Here is a 6,307-nt window from a genome sequence, read left to right as displayed (position 1 = left end):
GTGTTACCATTTAGTGGTCAACTGTACGGAATATGTACTGTACTGTGCAATCTACTAATAAATGTCTCAATCAATCAAAAAAAAGCACTTTATATGTAGAAAAGTTTTGTTAAGAAACCATTCTGAGCCTTATCTTATTTAGTTTTTATTTTATATATGTTGACCACATGAACCCTGGCAATGGACCCTGTAGGAGCCATTTAAGGCGTCTTTATTTTTGTGTTGGCATTACTTTATTTTGTCACTAGGTGGCGGGCTTTTTGGTTGAGCAGTGCAGGTGGGAAGGCATATGTAGGAGCACAGGTGAGCCAAACGAGGAAGGACTCAGGTGTGGGAGCACAAACCGTTCTTACCAGCAGCAGACAGGAGAACATAACACAATATCACTGCAATAATCCCTGGTATGTTTCATTCACCCTGCAAGTTCGTTAATAAATATGCATAAACTGGATTGCCGACTGGACCTCACTTCATATACAATGTTTGCTACTGCGTAGGACCACTCCCTCAAACCTGTTGAGTAATGACAATACATTGGAACATTTGAAGGTGAAGATTGCCATTACAATCAAGTAAGAACGTTGCTCTTCGAGTGAAAAGGACAACAAGGAGAACACCGAAGGACATCAAAAAGCCGCAAGAGGACAAACTGTGCCACGGCCACGCTGCTGCTCATCAGCCAGGGTGATTGGAAACACCTGCCAGCTCTATAGGGTGAGTTGTGTGGAGCTGAAAGCAGCACGAGGGACTTGGCCAATTATGTCTGGTGGCAAAGATATGGATCCTGAAAAGAAAAATGTACAATATTTTGGAAAGGGAAAAAGAGCCATAACGTATACTGCCAAAGGCTTGGAAATGAAAGTTGACAATTATCATAAAGCAATAGGAGCATGTGTTAAAAAAGCTGCTAAAATAAGGGACACAATGAAACAACTCATGCATTCAAATGAAAATGATAAAAATGCAAATGCTGTAAGAGGTCACTTGGATGAATTGATTCATTTGTGTGGAGAGGCAAGGGAAAATCATTCCTCATTGATTGCCTTACCATTGCCTGAAGAGGAACTTGATAGAAAAAAATGACTGGTTTCAAGAAAAGATTAAGATACTAGAAGGTTTCATAAAACTTGTGCATGAATGGTTATCAGAAGTGAAAAAGCTAACCACACACGACACTGCCCCTGTGGAAGAGGAGTCCCAATTGCATGTCTCTGAAACACATGGCTCAGTTGAAACGCAAGTCCAAGATGAAATGCATGTCCCACTTGCCCATGATGAACATTTATGTGTTACACTTTCCGATAATGGACCCCAGGACAGTGCATCGAATGTCTCAATGACACGCAGTTCCACGTCAACAACCTCTTCTACCTCATCTGCTCGCATTCGAGCCCAGGCCGAAAAGGCTGCTCTAATGGCAGAAGCTGCTGCATTGGAGAAAAAACATCAGATTGAATCACAACAAAGAATTCAACAGGAACAATTCGCAAAACAACAGGAACAACTCAGAATGGAAAAGGAAAAGTTGGAAATGGAAACCAAGCTGGCAGCAGCAAATGCAAGGGAGCAAGTTTTTGCAACCATGGGATCTAGGGAAGGATCAAGAGTGTCAAGAATGAGCTCTGAATCCCACAAGGATCTCTGACACACAGGCTGGGAAGCCAAAACAATTCATATATGAAAAATATACCGAAGCTCATTACATGACTCCAAGACAGGCTGCTCACTCTTTAATGCAAACTGACAATCTGTCAAAATCAACTGTACGAATGAAAAAAGAGGATGTTAAAGGTCATACAGTTCACACTACATCCCCTGTCACAAATGCCATCAAACAAGATCACATTCTTGATTTACTAAAAGCACAACATGACTTCAATGCCTTATTGGTTAAGCAGAATGTCCATTCCTCTTTACCATCAAGAGACGTACCTGTGTTTGATGGAGATCCGTTTCAGTATGAAACCTTTATAAGGGCATTTGAATATGGAGTGGAGAAAAAGTGTGACACCTATGACTGTTTGCATTATTTGGAACAATATACTAGAGGGCATCCAAAAGAGCTGGTTCATAGTTGCCAACGTATGCCTCCGTCCCAGGGCTACCAGAAGGCAAGACAGCTACTCAAGGAACATTTTGGTAATGAATATCATATTGCAACAGCATATATGGAAAAGGCTTTTTCCTGGGGAACAATTAAATTGGAGGATATAAAAGGATTGAGAGCATTCTCTCTATTCCTCAGAAGTTGTTCCAATGCAATGGAAAATCTGGCCTATATGGAAGAAATGAATGTTGTTTCTAATATGAGGACCATCATCCTAAAGCTTCCATACAAGCTCGGAGAGCAGTGGAGGAACAAGGCCTGTGACCTACAGGAGAAGCAAGGCCATCGTGCCATTTTCCCAGACCTTGTGAACTTTATTGAAAAACAAGTCAAAATACTCTCTGATCCACTGTTTGGTAACATTCAGGACCATAAGCAATCAACTGTCCAACCCTCATCCGTCCCTACGCCAAGAGGAAAGTCAAGTCCAAGAAGCAGCTTTGCAACAACATTAATACCCATAGAAACTGTGGAGTCAAATGAAGGAAAAGGGAATGTGATTGTCAAATCTCACAGTTGTCTGTTCTGTAAGAAGAGTGGTCACACACTGGAGTGCTGTCCACAATTCAAGAGGAAGAAGCACAAAGAAAAAATAGACTTCTTAAAGGAAAAAGGAGTCTGTTTTGGCTGTCTGAAAATAGGACATTTAAGTCGAGACTGCAGAAATCGTCTATTATGTGAAATCTGTAAACAACAACATCCACTAATACTCCACATTGAACAGACAGAACAAACACAAACCAAATCAATTGGAACCAATGCTGTTGTCCCACCTCCCAAGCATACTTGTGGTCATATTGGGGCCGGGGACCACCCCTCCATCTACTCTATTGTACCTGTACAAGTTAAAAGCAACAAGGGAGACACAGCGTTACAAACACATGCATTTTTGGATCATGGAAGCACCTCCACATTCTGCACAGAAAAACTGATGCAAAGACTGAACATTGCAGGACAAAGAACAAACATCCTTCTCAAAACCATGAATCAAGTGAAACCCGAAACCAGCTACCACATCACTGGGCTGGAAATAGCCGGGATAAATACGAATGACTTTATTCAATTGCCTGATGTATTTACACACAAAACCATGCCAGTTTCACCACACAATATTCCAAAACATCAGGATTTTAAACACTGGCCATATCTAAGTCATATCACATTACCTGAAATTGACTCTGACATCGACCTCCTCATTGGCACAAATGCCTCTAAGGTACTGGAACCCTGGGAGATGGTCAATAGCCAGAAGGACGGGCCATGCGCAGTGAGGACCCTATTGGGATGGGTCATTTATGGTCCTTTAAAAGGAGATGACACCAGCAGGCCTAATGGCTGCCCTGTTGCTGATGTCAATAGAATATCTATTCTAAACCTGGAGGAGTTATTAGTCAAACAGTACAACCAAGATTTCAGTGAAAGATCCAGTAAGGAAACAGAGGAAATGTCAAGAGAAGAGGAAAAGTTTCTTGATATTGTGAGTCACTCTGCAAAGATTAAAGATTAACATTACTGTTTAAACTTACCTTTTAACGAAGAAGATCCCATCATGCCGAACAACCGTTGTATTGCAGAGCAACGCATCCAGAGCCTGAAACGCAAGTTCAACAAAAATGAAAAGTTCCATAAAGAATATACATCTTTCCTCACAGATATGATTGACAGTGGCTATGCTGAATTGGTACCAGCAGACCAGCTGAATAGAAAAGATGGAAGACTCTGGTATATTCCACATCATGGTGTGCACCACTCAAAAAAGGGAACATTAAGAGTTGTTTTTGACTGTGGTGCAGTCTTTAAAGGAACATCACTGAACTGTGAACTACTTCAGGGTCCTGATCTTACCAACTCACTTATCGGAGTCCTCATCAGATTCAGACAAGAACCGGTTGCCTTGATGGCAGACATTAAAGCCATGTTCCATCAGGTTAAGGTGTCTGATAAGCATGTCGACTACCTGAGATTCTTATGGTGGCCTGACGGTGATATGCAGCAAGATCTGACTGAATATAGGATGAAGGTACATCTATTTGGAGCTGTGTCATCACCAAGTTGTGCAAATTTCGCTTTGAGGAAAACTGCTGAAGACAACCAAGCTCATTTTCCACCTGAGGTGACAGACACAGTACGCCATAACTTTTATGTAGATGACTGTTTACGTTCGATTCCCACAGAACAAGAAGCAGTACAATTAGTAAAAGATCTGACTGCTCTCTGCCAAATGGGTGGGTTTACTCTGTCCAAATGGATCAGCAACAGCCGTGCTGTATTAACATCTATTCCACAAGAGCACAGGGCTAAAGAAATCAAGGAGTTGGATTTGGACAAGGACAATCTACCAATGGAAAGAGCCCTAGGACTACACTGGTGTGTGGAAACTGATGTGTTCAAGTTCACAGTTGTTGTACCAGAGAGACCACACGCTAGACGTGGCATTTTGTCTGTGGTCAACTCTGTATTCGACCCTTTACGATTTCTAGGACCATTTACTCTGCCAGCCAAAATGATTATGCAGGAGCTCTGCAAGGAAAAGCTTGAATGGGATGAAACCATACCACACGTTTTCTCTCAACAGTGGACAGGATGGCTAGCAGATCTCAGCAAAATGAAGGAGTTTAAAGTTGACACAATGCTGCGAAAGGATCTACAGTTAAAACTGGAGAAATCATTTTTCTGGACGGATAGCACAACCGTGCTTAAATACATAAGCAAAGAAACCAAACGCTTTAAAACATTTGTAGCAAACAGAGTCTCTTTTGTAAGGGATGCTACCGACATATCACAATGGCATACGTGAGCACAAAGGAAAACAAGCATCAAGAGGGCTGACAGCAGATCGCTTCCTAGGCTACAAAAATTGGATAAGAGGACCAGATTTTCTCTGGAAAGCAAGCCAAGAATGGCCAATCTTGCAAGTTCAATGCAAAATCTCTGTTGATGATCCAGAGATCAAACCTGGCATCACAGTAAATGCCATTGTCAAAAGTCAGTTGAACCCAACTAACTATTTCATCCACTACTTCTCATCCTGGATGAAACTGAAGATTGCAATAGCCTGGCTTTTAAAAGTAAAGACCGCACTCTTGCAACTGACTAGGAAAAGAAAAGAAGTTCAAACTGCTGTGAGTAGTGTTGGAAATGATCCTGTCAAATTAAAGAAGTGGTGGAAGAAGAAGAAGAAGAAGTGGTGGAAGAAGAGGATGGAGTGGACAAAGGAAAAGACAAAGAAGGAAAAGGCAAAGACAAGGAAAATACCAAAAACAGCATACTGGAAAGACCAATAACCAAGATATGTCTCCTCCAAAAGACTGAAATTGAAGATTAATGAAGATTCAAGATTAATGAACTATAACTGCCAACATATTTTTATTTTGAAATTATGAAAAAAAGAAAAGAAAAGGAACTGAGAAGGATCGTGTAAAAGTGAATTTAAATGGCTCCCTTTCAAGTAATTGTTACAGTGTAAACAATTAGGGGCCGGTGTGTAGGAGCCATTTAAGGCATCTTTATTTTTGTGTTGGCATTACTTTATTTTGTCACTAGGTGGCGGGCTTTTTGGTTGAGCAGTGCAGGTGGGAAGGCATATGTAGGAGCACAGGTGAGCCAAACGAGGAAGGACTCAGGTGTGGGAGCACAAACCAGGCAGGAGAACATATAACACAATATCACTGCAATAATCCCTGGTATGTTTCATTCACCCTGCAAGTTCGTTAATAAATATGCATAAACTGGATTTCCGACTGGACCTCACTTCATATACAATGTTTGCTACTGCGTAGGATCACTCCCTCAAACCTGTTGAGTAATGACAATACATTGGAACATTTGAAGGTGAAGATTGCCATTACAGACCCTGTGTGTATATGTATGTTATGCCATTGTTTACACATTTGGTAAATAAATACCGTATTTTTCGGAGTATAAGCATCGGCCAAAAATGCTTAATAAAGAAGGAAAAAAACATATATAAGTCGCACTGGAGTATAAGTCGCATTTTTTGGGGAAATGTATTTGATAAAAGCCAACACCAAGACTAGACATTTGAAAGGCAATTTAAAATGTCTAAAGAATAGTGAACAACAGGCTGAATAAGTGTACGTTATATGAGGCATAAATAACCAACTGGTATGTTAACGTAACATATTATGGTAAGAGTCATTCAAATAACTATAACATATAGAACATGCTATACGTTTACCA

This window comes from Entelurus aequoreus, linkage group LG09 (assembly GCF_033978785.1).
Source record: "Entelurus aequoreus isolate RoL-2023_Sb linkage group LG09, RoL_Eaeq_v1.1, whole genome shotgun sequence".
NCBI lineage: Eukaryota > Metazoa > Chordata > Actinopteri > Syngnathiformes > Syngnathidae > Entelurus > Entelurus aequoreus.
Note: the sequence above shows the minus strand (reverse complement) of the source record.